The following is a 15,162-nucleotide window of genomic DNA, read 5'->3' on the forward strand; positions in this document are numbered from 1 at the left end:
GTGGTTATTTGTAAACAGATCTGCAAGCAGTTAGAAGGGTGACTTCACATACATAAGCACAGCACGCATTTTTGCTGGAAGTTTTATCCTCCAATAAGTAGCATCGACTTCCTGCTGTGGCAGATACAGACACAGAAGATAACCTCTTCCTAGTTTGGGCATTCAAAAGCTCTGCGATACAGACAGGACTAGCTTGACTTTTCCAGCTTTCAGACAGCGTGTTTGAAATGTCTGCAGCAAATACAGGGAAGCAGGACTTTGATACTGCAGGAATTGTGTGGTTAGGAACCCCAGAGAGGTCAAAACAGGAGTATCTATGGGCTGGATTGTGCTTGCTCCAGAATGTACAGACTGAATAGCTGCAAAGGCACATCGGGATGTGCGAAGTGGGAAGGTTGATTATTGCTGACAGTCCTGCTGTGCCAATTGTTCTAAGAGAAATTGGTCCTCCTGATGCAGCAGCTCTAAGTTGCACTTATAACAATATATCCTGAGTTACCTTATTATCTAACAACAGTTGCAGAAATGGGGAACCTGAGCTTTAGGTTCAGTTGTGTTTAAAAGGGTGTCTCTAGAATAGACCCTTACTCGCAGCTTGTTTTCAAACAAGGTAACGATTAACCCAGATGTAGTTTTTTCATGTGGTGTATTGGTTGCCTGGAGCCAGCTGGGTTAAGGACAAAGCACTGCAGTGTGGAAGCACCATGTGTTAGCAGGCAGCGTCAGAGCTGCCTGGCCACGGCTGTGCTAGAGCTGCTCCTCATGAAGGGAACTGGCTTCTAAACAAGCCTTTCACATCTTACGGACAGAGTGAAGTATTTGGACAAAAAAAGACAGCATTTGAAAGTGAATGTTTAATCATGGCTTGTCTTTAGCAGAATGCTCTTATTCATTTGCTGGCTCATTTGTTTATTCTCTAGCACATTTATTGGACTGCATTGCAAGGAATAATTGTGATCTGCTTCTGGTCTTTGACAGGGTCCTTTCTGTAATGTTTTATTTGGAAGGAGTTTCTGCAGCAAAGGTGTCAGGCAGCATCTGCTGACAAGTATTACAATAATTGTCATCTCTGTAACATCTAAACCACTTAGTAGCAGCCTTGTTGGGTGAAGAACTTTCTACTTTGCTGTTTATGGGAGCAAGATAATCATTATTGTGTTTCAGAGCATGACAGGATTTTCTCCTAGTATCATGTATCTGTGAAGGATCTTCTCTTGGGTGCTACTTACATAAACTTACTTTGTATTTAAATTGTATTACCAGTGTGCTCAGTTAGGGGAAATAAATGAAACAATGCAGCATATTGCTCTGCTTTGTTCAATTTTAATTTTGACTAAACTATTCGGTTCGGCACTGCAAATAGTCCTTGGTCACAAACAACCTGAAAGAATGTCTCTTGTGATCAAGTTAACAGCAGTAGTTTACATGTGGTCTCAAAGGAGCATCAACTTGACAGATACAATAATTCTGGGATTCAGACTTCTGTAGATAAATTCTGGAGGGAACTGAAAAATGAGAATCATAAGAACTTGTTTCTGAAGAGAAATCACAATGGAAATTCTTATATTCCTGTTAGAACTGGGAAATATGGGAAACCAGGCTGATGTTTCAGACTAGACTGGTTGCTTTGAATGCCTTAATCTGGGGAATCTTCGTGAAAGGAGTATCATTTCTTGAAATGTAGATTAATTCTTGGTATTTGTCTGGGTGGAACAATTTCCACCTTAGACCTTAAAGGGGAGCTTCTGTAAAGTTGTGCAAAGAACAGGGAAAATCTGTCTTCTAACGTTGACCTTATTGCAGGCTGTTCAGTAGCCAGCCTCTGTGCAACTCTGACTCGTTGCAGCTTACGTCTGGCAAGTACTGTGTTGACAAAGTTATAAATCATGTTGGTTTCCAAAATGTTTATCAGGACTATGATGTTATCTAAATGATGATTGTGAACAGTATCTGTCAACTTGCTGTCAGATTGTTCTAGAAATTCTAAAATTAGTGAAGGGCACCAGCTCTCGTGCTGTTACGAATTACAGTTGACTTGTATTTGGTTTACTTCTCAGTCTTTTAAAGCAGTAACTTTTAGTCTATTGGTTCTGTTTTTCAAGTCTTCCCCCTCCCACAGCCCCTGCGAGAACTGTTGAATTGCATTTCATCCCAACCAATATCGATTTTGTGTGGCTTTTTCTTCCAAACTCTTGTTTTTCAAAAACAAAGTTATATAAAAGTTATAAAATCTATTAAGAAGCTATGTTTGTAGAGGTATATTGTAGTTATGTTTGCTAATTGAGAGAAATATTTTTCTTTGCAGTGCCAGTGGAACAGGAAATAATTGTAGTGGATATCTGTGTTTGTTTTTTGTTTTGTTTGTTTTTGTGACAAGAGACATCTCTCAGGGCTTTTGAATAGTATCTCTCCATTGTCTTTGTTTATATAAGAAAATAAAGGGCAGAGCTTTTGCTGTGTTCTTGTAATGGTCATTTGGCATGGGATTGGCGTGATGATGAGGGATGTCACTGAACTAAGTAGCTGTCACGTGCCAAAGTGATCTTCCAAACTTGTAATAAACATCCAGCTAATGTTTTGTTTGGGGCTTTCGAGAAAACTATACTGACAGGTAGGCATTTTTTATTTTTATTTCTTTTTCTTTTGAGGGAAAAATATCAGTCTGTAGAAGTGCTATAATCTCTGGTGTCATTCTGTACAAGTGTTTTTAATCCATTTGCTTTGAGCATGCATTACCAATTGCCAGGGATTGCAGCTTCAATGAAAGGTCTGAGTTTTGTCTATTCACCCCGCGCTGTATGAAGCAATTACCTTTACATATTAATAAGTGCTTGTAATTTGTTTTTATTTTCTTTCTCCAGACATAAAAGCAAACACTTCTGAGAGGGAAGAAATACTCCTTTGTCAGAAGCTCTGGTAATTAACAAATAAGCAAACTCAGTCTCTCCTTGTTTGATAATGATGGTTTTGTAGGTGGAGTGTTTGCTCCCTTAAAATGGAAAAATGTCAGGGCTCTGTGTGGAGTTCCCATGGTGGCAAAGTGAGGCAGAGAGGAGGTAATTTCTTTAACTGGCTGATTGGCTGGTTTGTTCTCCACATTTAGTGTGGACTGCTTACGGCATAGGGAGTGCTGCACAGCTTGCACTGGAGGAAATGGAGACAAAAAGGGAGGAAAAATACAGTGGGGGGCAGGAGAAAGGAAGGTTTTGTCTTTGTTGTGCTCGTCAGAAACTCAGTGAACAGTCGTGTCATCCCCTTCTGCCGTTTATTATCTTCTTAGGAATCTGAAGTTTCACATGATTTTCTTCCTTTTTTTTTTTTTTTTTTTTTTCCTGTCTTTCAAGTGCATGTGAGCTGTTCCCACATCCCCTGCCCATTTTATTTTTATTTTTTTTTATATCTTGTTAATACTCTGAGTTTATAATGGGTTAGGTCCCTCGCAGGCTGCACTGTGACTGACATGAGCCTGTCTTTGTCACCTTTCCTCCCAGGCTGTGCTTTTTGGTGGGATGTAACAAAAAAGTGAGCTGGTTGACTGGTACCTTGCAGTGGGTTATCCAATTTTATCCTTTTTATACATTAAAAAATGCCACCTATGCATGAACATGAAAAAGTTACACCTTGTGCAGATTCAGTTCCAGTTCAGCTGATGACTAGGAAATATAATATAGGGACTGAAAGGAAGGGCAAAACCCCAGATGTTCCCTGAATTACCAACAGAGGATGAACGAACCCGATGAAGAAGAGAGCTGACTCAGGCTGAACTTTGGGGACCTGTCCAGATAGGCTTCATTATGATGTCCTAAAAAAACCCCACCATAAATCCCACATGGTTGCATTGTTAAGTGTCACACCTGTCCTGAAAGATGTAGGTTTCCTAAAGCTTAGGTGCTGTTCTGAACCAGGACTCCCTGTTTCCAGCCCAGCCTGCTGCAGTGTGTAGGAGCTGGTTCTGTGCCTTGTCAGTGCAGGACTGAGCTTCTGCCTCTCTGCTTTCATAAGCACGCTGTCAAAGTGCTCAGGAGTTCTTGAACGACTCTTCTGCAAAGTCAGCTTTGCTTGCATCTCACTAGCCTGTGCTTTGGGACTTTCTCACTGCTTTCCTTTTGATCATTATTTTCACAGTTCTACCATCTGCACATTTTATAACTTCTGTATTAAGAAACTCATCTGCTTTAACAGCTATTAATCTGAACGTTTTGAAATTGCTGTGGATATTGCCCGTTTGCTCTTGAACAGTTTAGGAATCATAAATGTGATGTGATATAAATCTGTAAATGAAATATTACCTCTCACATAAAGCCTGTGCACATATATATGTATATATATTTTTTTGCTTCGGTAATTTTAGTCTCTGCTCTGTGGTCAGTTATGTATCATCAAGTCTGGAGATACATGTCTCTTGTATATATAAAAAAAATTCTACTAATTATTGAACAGACTGTCAAAGTAAAGCCAAATAAGAACTTAATGACTTCTCAGACCCAAGCTTTCATCCCTCTAATATTTCATATATGTTTTAATTGCTGTTTGTCTAGTTGAAATATCCTGAGAATGTCCATAAATTGATGTCATTTTCTTTTCTCATCTGTAATCTCAAAACAGAGAACAAGAATTACCCTGCATGCTGTGTTTTTTTTTCTTTCTTCCACATTTAGTTTCATTTGAACACTATAGACAAATACACCTTTCTGTCATCTGATGTGTCAATATACTTTGGGCATTTCAGGTCTTTTTAGGGCTGTGATAACTTAAGTTCACCTCTGATTTTTATGCTGAGTAAACTTCAAAACAAAAACCCTTAAAATTTAAGGTAAGTACAGACTAGTGCAGGTGTTTAATCAAAAATATTTGAGGCTGGGGAAAGTCTCTAGAATTTTTCTTAGCCAGAAATTTCATAACAGCAATTTGCTGTGTGAGGTAATTAATTTTACAAATCAGATTCTTTGAACCATTAAGAAATTTCTAGTAGTCTTGAGAGGAAAAAAAAAATAGACCTTCTCATTTTTCCCTTTCTGTACCTTCTTATAAAGTTCTTGGAGGAGGGACAAGATGGCATAGATCACCAAAAAATAGTGGTGATGTCTAGGACAGAGGCCATGATTCAGTTTGCCTACTGCATCTCAAAAGAATGATGATTGATAGACAGAGCACAGCTATGTTTCATCACTATAAATCTGAAACTGCAAATAACTTTGGCTTTGCAGTGGCTCTGCCAGGCTCAGAGTGAGCTGACAGAATCATGAGACTGCGACAGTGAATGGACCTATGACAAATTTACACCAGTGCAATTGAGAATAGAGTTTTAGGGAATATTTCTTAGACAATAACAATGATTTTTTGCTGGCTCTTTCTACAAGTCTGCAGGTCTTTTTTGTTTAGTAATGAATGATTGAAAGGATTTGCTTAGTAAATGGGTGCGCCGTATACATTTGATGATGTGACAGCAATGTTTCTGATCAGAATAAATGGTAGTCCCATTCACAATATACTTTTAAATGAGGTCAGGAAAGTCTTATTAATTATTCTGAATATTCTCTGAATTACTTGGTTTGATTGCAAATGATACAAATTGTTTACTACTTTATAAGTGAACTTGATGCCTAATATGACATCTACACTTAGACATTACATATGTGGAAATATTAATGGGCTTTTGGGACCTTGGACCATATTCTTTCAGTAGCTGCCTTAATGTGCAGGGAATGCAGTGACCGATGCACTATCAATAACACAACTGACTGTCCTGCCTGATTTATTTTGCAGTCATCCCGGAGAAATCACTTTGTGGTTACGACTCAGCAAATGTTGAGGAATGTACCTCTTGCCAAAATTATTAAACCTGAAACTGGGTTGCTACTCAGCAGAAAGAAGAGAAAACAGGCAGCTGAAGTATGCTAGAAACAGTATCCATTTGGGATTGCAGGAAAAATCAAGTGAAGGATAAAAAGTAGTCTGCAAACAAATCAGGCATGTTAAGGGTCATGCAATGCATCAAACTAGAAAAAGGTGAGCTGACGTTTCTGGTTATTTGTTACAGTTCCCTAAATGATGTTCTTATTTTAAGTTGTGCTAGTCAGATTATTTTGACAAACCGTTCTAACAATATTTTATTGTGGTCAAACTTTGAGACCATTCGGTGATGTTATTACAAAATTAAGAAGTTTGAGATGACTCTGGTTCTAGCATAAGGAGAGTTTCTGCAGGGAAGCAAGCATCTGTTCAAATTGTTTCTGCAAGGTGTTTATAGTCTTTCCCAACAATAACCAAAAATAGCCTGACCCTCAGTAATTTTCCACCTTAAGACTAGAAAATCCCTTTGATAAAAGGATTTGCGATTTATGATTTTTAACCCTTTTTTTGCTATTACATTTTAGGATTTCCCCAAAGCAAGCATGTCTGTAAGTGAAAAACTTCCTTCAGGAAATGGGAAGGCACCTGAACGTTTTGCAGACTTGAGATTGTATCCAAATGCCTTTGCAAGGATCCAGGCAAAAAGACTTTCCTTCTGTCCTTTCCAGTGAGACTTCAGGTAAGAAATGGATTTCACAATGCTACTTTCTGTCGGTCCAGATGATGAAAGAATGCAATATCCACCTGAGTGGCTCATTGCACAGAAGGGTGTGAGTACATCAGCAAGGTCGGTTTACGCAGAGCTTCTGTCTAAGCAAATTCAGACTCCTGTTGTCTAAATACCTGCTGTGTTTCTTTGATTGCAATCATTAACATTAGGGATTTAATCACCCAGAGTTGGACCTGGTTTTATTTTTTGATGTTGAAAGCATTCTTATAGTTGAAAAGGTTGAAGGTAAGTGAGTTCTCTTGGAAAATATCGGTCAGGTGTGGACTGGACAAACTTGGTGTATGCACAGAAGTTCTGTCCTTAACTTTGATGCGTTTTGAAGAGCATTGTTCCAATCCATGCGCTTCGTGACCAAAGTTGTGCTCCTTGAGTGCACCTAAGCTGTTCTTACTACTTAGAAACATAAAAAGACATCACTAGAAGATAATTGTCTGTTCAGTATATGGTGATTTTTATGTTAGAGCTGGAGATACTTGTAACATTGCATTTTTTTTAAAGTGTGTTTCTTGTCTAAACTTTTTTAAAACAAATTTCCTCTAATGCTGTTCATAAATCCAAATAAATGCATGTGGCAATGATTGGAGCTGAAGGCTTGTAGTGATTAGCCCTTTCTGAACACAAAGACATGAGAAATAAGTTTGGCTCAGAGGAAGACAGGCAGGGAAGGAAAGATGCAAGCGGACATCAGACTAAGTACAACTTACTGAAATTAAATCCTGTAGGTCAAATTAGAAACGTATCTGTCAAGGTATTATCACATATAGAACAGCTAATTTAAACACCATTATAAAAATTTAATTAAGCATAATCTGCAGAAACCTGAAGTATAAAACTAAAGAACTAAAATTAATAGTGTAAGAATGAGATTCGTTCAGTTTTGAACTAATGGTTTTTACATGATATCTCCCGTTAAACCATAGACTCATTTGGGGAATGCAGGATAGTAAATTTTTATCAGCATTTAATTTTGTTTAATTTAGAGCAGAGTTCTATAATAACATTTACCATGGAATACTCAAATTAGACTAATTACGTGTGTCGATTTTTGTCCATAAATCATTTTTAAAAATAGACTTGGGACATAAGGTGGGTAATACGCTACATTAGCGATAATGTATTTTGGAGTGGTGTTTATGTTTGGATGCAGCAAAAAATGATAGTGCTGTTCGTTTTGTATTTGTAAAACTATAAAGACACGAGAGGAAACAGCAGAAAGTTTGATGAGAAGTCCTTTGATTAAGCAAGGCAGGTTCTCCTGAATGGCCATGAATCAAATCCAAAACAGAGAAATTAAGCTATCCCTTGGAAATGATGTACAGAACATGTCCTGACTGTGTTTCTTTACAGTGATTGTAAACAGCTTTTCTAAGAAAGCAAACATCAGTCATTTTGTCAGTCACTTGAAAACCTTTTCGTAAAGTACAGGTATTGTATGTAGCATTCCTCAACAAGTGGATAACAAAAGGGAAACCTTGGGAGCTGCAGGTGTTGTCTTGTTGACAGGGTTGTCTAACTAGTGGTTCGTATAGCACGTTTGGAAAATGAATCGATCCACCAAATTGCTCTTTTATTGGAAGATGTTTCTTTTCCTAGCTGTCACAGGAACATATATTTTTTTCTACCATGAAGATATAGGCAGACATCATCGTCTTTTCCAAACCCAGATAACTTTTGTTTTAAAAATCATTTAAGTTACTAAGTGACCGCAGCGTACTGATCTGCCATGTTATTTACAAATCTCAGGAAGTTAACAGCTAGAAAATGATTACTTAAGGGATGTCATAAATCTTAACACAGCCCACACAGTAAGCACGCTGGCCTGAATCCAGTTCTTGCAGCTGGCCAAAACACATTCTTTATGTGACCCAGAAAAGGAGAATTTAAATGGCTCAGGGTGGAGAAGTCACCAGTTCTGCCTATAGCACAGCCCACAGTAGGTTCCAAGTCCTTGAAGCTGCAGCTTGTACCTTCAGGAGATGTCCTAGAAGATAAGGAGCACTGGGATAGTCTGGTCAAGCAGCGACCTTCAGGAGCTTGATGCCAGGGACTGGGAACAGGGCCGTTGTGTGACTCTACATGGTGTGACTATTGTGTCAGTGTGTTGCCAAAGAACAAGTTCATCATGTGAACAAGTCAGAAGTTTGACAGAAAGGGGGAATGAAGCCCATTCGGTGGCTTGCAATAAGAGCAAAAAATCTGAGGTATTTTCCTGATGAAACATAAAGAAAGATTTTCTTTATAACTTAACTCTGTCTGATAGTTATGGGCATAAGGTTTGTTATTAGTTGATGTGATTTTGGTACTGGAGCATGCTCTTTCAAAGAGGGAAGGGTGGGGAGGGGGGATGTAAAGTGCACCTGCAGCAGTACAAGTGGGTACAGTGTAGTTCTGTCATATATGGCAGATTCTGAGAAATCTCCAGGATGAATTCAAATTCCAGTAGAAAGCCATTCACTGGATCCCTGGAAAGTAGATCTGGTGAGCAGGATTAGTCGTGTAACCATTGATTCATCTGTGTAGTTTATCTAATCACTTTTATCATCTGGATCTTTTACAATCTAATTCTATTTAATACACCCATGTTTTCTGTAACAGTCCTTTTGCTGTGTTATTTTAGTGGTGAAGCTGAAATCAATAAATGAAATGGCAAAAAGAAAGGGAGATTGATTTTCTTTTATTTTTAATTTTACATTCTTTTTCTTTTATTCTTCATCTTCTACTCTGTTTTCTTCCTAGTACTGTAGAGAAAGCTTGTTGATTTTTCTTCTACGTAATCCTGGAGTAGCTAAAAGCTTGTACTTAATGAGGCAATTGCCAACGCCCAGCAGAGACCCGATTTGTCTGTGCATTGTGGGTAACTCCATTAGCTGCAGTGGACTTGCAACACCCGTTTAGGAATTACTGCTCTAATCATGTTGTGGAACGTTGTTTTGCTGATGTTCCCAGAGAATATAGACTTGTCTGCGATAGAGAGCTTGTGTGGCGTAAATACACGTGCACACAGCTACGAATTAATTAATATTTGTGATGGAGTGTAAAGGGTCGTAGTGCAATACAGAGAAATGATGGGAACTCAAAGTGGGAGTGTATGGGGAAGTTGTCCTGTTCCCACCACGCAGGGTGATGCAAGGAAGCAGCCAGCCACTGACCCCCGGTGTGTCACAACAGGGACCTGCTGGCCAAATCTTCCGGTCGGTCACGTTGCTTGGGGTTTGAGGAAGGAAGCATCCCTTTCTGACAGAGCCTTTGCATACAACATCAGGAGTTCCTCCACATACAGCACTATTGCAGACAGAAACTATTCCCCTTTTGAAGACACTACCTGGTGTTTTTGTCCCCCACAACTCCCAGCTGGCACATCCCAGCATCACTGCAATGTCACGTTCCCAAATGGCTGCAGGTTGTTCTGGAAGAGAGAGCTACTGTTGATGAATTACTAATAGGGTCATTTTCTGTGTTTCATTGGTTTTCAAGTGACATGGAAGCCAGTGAGATGTGGGTGGCTAGCCTTCTTGGCATAAGGCTGCTCTGAAATTTGAAGATTTGTTGCTTCCTCAGGGACAGTACCCAGACCTACTTTAATCTGGCAGTGAAAGTGTATCAGCACAGACACAGCGTGGTTGCTGACCGGGTTGCATCCTGAATTCCTGGAGAGCTCATTCAGACCCTGCTCAGCTCCTTGTCACGGTTGCTATTATTTCCTAACTGGTTCATTTGAAGTCTGTGCAGATGTGCCTACACACACTGCACTGAAGACTGTACACATACCCCTAGGCTCCTGGAAGGGCTGGTTAATGATGTTTATTCCGCTCAAAGACTCTTTAATTTAGCCAGCAATAACATAACATGATCCAGTGTCTGAAAATGAGAGTTGCATGCCTTCAAGTTGGAAATAAAAGGCCAGCTTTTTAACAGTGCAGGTAATTAATCATTGGCATGGCTTATCCAAATATTAATTCATTTTTCATGTAGTTATTTAAGAAGGGCGTGTAATTCTCACTTAAAATATAGGAGTGTCTTCTTGATGAAACACCTCTGTAGTAAAGGAGCTGCTACAATTACCAGAACATCAGACTCATTCCTCTTCAACAGCAGGTGTTAGGGCTTTTGTACAAAGGTGGATGCATAGTTATATGTGGCTTGGGAAAGGCCCGAAGCCAGACCAGATTTTGGTCTTTGCTTTTGGTCATTTACAAACAGGAGGTGGGTGCTTGTACTGTCAGAGATTCATGTTTGTGTTTATTCTTCACTAATTCTTCACTAATATGAAGTGAAAGAAGTAGTATAAAAGATAAATCCATCTACTTGAAAAAGTTTTTGCTTCCCTAGTGCTACTTGAGAACCAATGTATTAAGGTATTTTCTTAAGAAACAAATCACTATTTATATCGTTTCTGTCCTTTTCTTACTTAGTCCTGCCTATTTCCCATTTATTATCTCTCCTTGTAGTACAGTGCTAGCTGTTTGTCAGATACAAGGCTTCACTGCTGAAATAATAGGATATTCATTGCTAGAAGCCTGATAATGGGTAAAAGATCAATCCTATCTAAAAGTACTTTTGGCTTTGAAGAGTTGTGGTCTTCTGTAACAAATGTGTTGTGGTCTTCTGTAACTAGTTTAGTTGATATCTTCTTAAAATCAAATTTTATACTGGCTTTGTATGCGTTCATCACATTGCATGCAAATTTCTGGTGTTAGGTAGCAAGTTGTGAATAATATTTAATAATTGGCTTACCGTTATTTTGTATGTGATTCTTCCCGTTTCACTACCAAATTTCAGAAGTTGTGGCTCCACTGAAGTCAAAATCCTGTTGGACATAGGAGAGAGAAAGTCAAGTCTCAGTAGTTCTTAATGAGTCCTGAATGAGAGGTAAGATCCAGGCTGGCACTCTGCACAGAGATGTTATCAGCTTTCTGTTTCCTTAACTCCTGCGTTCTTTTTGAACACACCTGCATGTACACACTAGTGTCAGTCCAGTAGACTCAGATAAGAGTTTTCCATTTAGAAGTAGATCCAAGTAATGCAAGAGTAATGAGATCAATTTGTTCTGGTCTTTCACTGACTTTCTGATTACTTCTAGCTCTGGCTAGAATTCAGCATGGATAATTACATTCTTTCTACCTAATTCCCCTTGTAGCTTCAGTTGCATATGGCATTCTTTGGCTTTTACTGATTTATTTTTTTTTCTGTTTGCTGGAAGCTATTAAACTGTTCTACATTTCACCCCAGAGTTGGCTGCATTTCAATAGCTTGTGAAGTGTTTCATACATTGTGGTGTTTGTAAAGCACCTTGGGACTATTTTTGGATTAAGGGTCCCATCGGAATTGAGTATATTGTTTCCATCCCTGACATCCTTCATAATGTGTAGATCTTGGAATTTTGCTAAGTACCTCTTCATGGAATTGCTGAGGCTGGAAGGAACCTCTAAAGACTCGGTGGTCCAATGCCCTGCTTGGAGCAGGTTGCTGAGGACCGTGTGCAGTTTTGTTTTGAGTATCTCTAGAAATGGAGATTAAAGTACCTTCCTGAGCAGCCTGTTCCAGTGCTTGGCCACCTTCACTGTAATAATTATATATATATATAAAAGATAAATGTTTTAGCAGAATTTCCTGTATAATAGTTTGTCTCCTCTCGATTGACTGAACACCACTGAGAATAGCATGGCTCCATTTTCTTCACAGTCTCCTCTCAGGGATTTATACATTTTTTATACATCTTCATAAAATCTCACTAAGACTTCTCTTCCTCAGGCTCTCAGTGCCAGTTCTTGGCCTCTCTGCATGTGTCAGATACTCCAAGCTCTCAATTATCTTCAGGACCATTTGCTGGACCTCCAGTCTGTCCGTGTCTGTCCTGTACTGGGGAGCTCATCTGGGGACACAGTGCTCCAAATGTGTTCTCCCCAGTGGGTACAGGGGAATAATTGTTTCCCTCTACTGGCTGTCATTGCTTTTCCTAATGTAGTTTCAGGTGCTCTTGGTCATTTTCTGCCACAAGGGCACAATGGTAGCTTATACTCTCATTCTGTGTTTTCAGAGTTTTTTAAAGGGTCAACCTCCTTTTACTCATAAATCCTTCACTTCTTTTTGCCCTTTGAACCATCACAAAAAATACAAGTATTATTTTAGAACCTCTTCATTTTCAAATCTACCTGCTAGAATTTCTGTAATAAAGTATTTTATATTTTGGCTGGTAAGGTAGGTCTCAAAACAGAAATTTCAAGAAGGTATGTGAACCTGAAAAGCTTTATTTCTCCCTATACTTTGTAGAATTTGAGAATTTGCATCAAACTGTGGGTTAATGAAATAAGGCTGCAACTGGAAAAATTAGTATTGTGGTATTACAGGCACTGCGATTCAGGCTTTCTGGTGACTGAGGCTGTCCTATTATGTAGTTTAGGGCCTCTGAGGAGGGTTTCAGCAGCATAAAGAATTGATTAAAAATAATATAACCTATAACACATGTAAAAATCTAATTAGAGCAGTGTAAAGGTTTATAGCAATCTGGCATTCATTTCTAGCTCAACTGCAGACCTGCTGAATAACTTGCACAAGTCATTTATCTTTCCAGGTCTTTATATCTTTATCAGTAGAATAAGGAGGGAAGGCATTCCTGGATGCTTATTGTTACTTTAAAACCAGGGGCAGGGGAGTTCATCCTTGTTTTGCAGAGGTGATCCAGAGGGGGAAAAAATCTGCTTAATTATCAGTCCTTCAAATGTTACCGGAATAAGAGCTGTAGATATGCATAAAATTATGTATTGAGAGATACTGTTAAAACTTGTGTTTTCTGATAAGCCACAGTTGTCCTTCATTTTAAATAGCCCACGGCCAGTGTCATCATGTTGTACTGCCTACTTGAAATGAGAATTTAATTTACAGCTCAAATTCAGGGAATAGTTAGGGAATTATGTGTGAATTCTAAAAAAAAAATAAAATTTAAAAAAATGGAGTAGAGGTTATTTGGAATTCTTGTAAAGCCCATTAAATGGCAGTTATAAAACCAGTATAATAAACCAAAATTGTGGCACATTTCTCATTGACATGCACGACAACTTCTGCAGTTATTTTATAGTAGAAAATTCACTCCTAAGGTGCACTAATCTCTAATTCATCTTATGGAATTTTGTTCCAGCATTCTGAACTGCCAAAAATATAAAAATACCTGGCTTTTATACACTGTCATTGCTTTGTGTAACAAGTTAGGATCTTTATCAGTTGTTGGGGTAGGATTTATTTTATTTTTGTTTGTTTGTTTTTTAATAAATAGAGTTTATAATTAGTCTAGAAAAAAAGTGTCCACAGGCATTTTCAAAGCTTACCTGTCAGGATTTCTTGTTGGTATTAAGCTTACGTGCATCCATGCGAGGATTTTTCTCTTCTGTTTCTAATTAAACTCATGGGAAAACTTAGACATAACTTCTGCAGAGCTAATTCCCTGTCCAAATCTGATCATTGATTTTATCTTACTTTTTGGCTACATTCACCATGGCAGACTATTGCTCGCACAGTACCTGCTCCATACTTCTGAGAGCTTGCAGAGCTTTTATGATTTTCAAGCATTAACATCACATCTTTCCTGAAGTGTAGGACTTGATTGTTTTTAGTAGCAGTAAAATCATTTTGCAAATACAGAATTTCACTCAGGATTCCCAGGCTGCAAAGATATAGATGTGGTCCCAAATCACAGAGTTGAATCTGAAACCTGTTGAGAAGCAAAATTTTTAATTCTAGCTACGCAACACAGGTCTCTTTCTTTTAGCGTGTCTTGGTCTGAAAGGTAGTGCTGTGATTTTTGCAGTAAGTCTATAGTTATTTGAAAAATGAATTAATTTTGTTCCTTTACAAAACAGAAAATAGAGACTATGAAGATGCAAAATTTTGTTACAGAGTGATTTTAAAAACGATTGTTCTCATTTGTAATTTTAGGCTGTCAAATAAAATCTGTTCGTAGCAAGTTAACCCAATCTCTTATTACAAGTTATGTAATGTTTGTGCTACTGTTTTTTTTAATAAGATCAGTGTCATCTCCCTGAGACAGGAATGTTACCTTCTTTAAAGCTGGTGTTCCTAAAATATCTCACTTTAGTAATAGTTTCTGTCACAGAAGGTGACAGGAATGGCATTATGTCTCTGACAGTACTGGAAGAGTTATTAGTACACAGAAGGTGAGCATTTTGAATGCTGCCTTCTACACGCCGCATTCATTTTTCAGTCTTGCTGTATCCTGTGGTGTTGCTGTGTATCCTGTAGCGATTACTATGGCATCATCCCAGGTTCTGCTGCTTGCAGTATTTCCCAGTCCAGAAGAGTTATTTTTCTATTCCAGTGATGATTGTTAAACAAGGGTATCCATTACATCTCAGCGGTCATACATGGAGTAAGTTTAGTTTGGTTCATCAGGGCACAGATCCTAACAGAAATCTCTGGTAGGCTTTGGCTCCAAAGGCAGATCATATACTCAAGTCCTGTAACTTCTTGGGAAGGCCCCAAGTCAATGGAACTTATCTAATCTGGACTTAGAAAATTGACCTGTTCTCACTTTATAACATGAACCAAGTGGGTGTGACTCACAGCCA

Source organism: Netta rufina, assembly GCF_964035555.1.
Source record: "Netta rufina genome assembly, chromosome: 19".
NCBI classification, from domain to species: domain Eukaryota; kingdom Metazoa; phylum Chordata; class Aves; order Anseriformes; family Anatidae; genus Netta; species Netta rufina.